Below are 221 nucleotides of genomic sequence, written 5' to 3' on the forward strand. Positions count from 1 at the left end.
AGGGCCGCCGAGACACAGCTACCCAGAGACCTGGCAATGGCATCCTCGCACTCTTCGTGGGACCCGAAGCAGTTTCCTTTCCAGTCCACCCCGTCGTGCTTTCTGTAACACTTCGCTCTTCACAGTTTGCTGTCTTAAAATAAAACCTAGCTGATAATTACAATCTTAAGCAACTCTCTGTTGTTTTTCTTTTCTCTTTTTTTTTTTTCCCCTTGGGGGGA

Source organism: Geospiza fortis, unplaced genomic scaffold, assembly GCF_000277835.1.
Source record: "Geospiza fortis unplaced genomic scaffold, GeoFor_1.0 scaffold7, whole genome shotgun sequence".
Taxonomy (NCBI): domain Eukaryota; kingdom Metazoa; phylum Chordata; class Aves; order Passeriformes; family Thraupidae; genus Geospiza; species Geospiza fortis.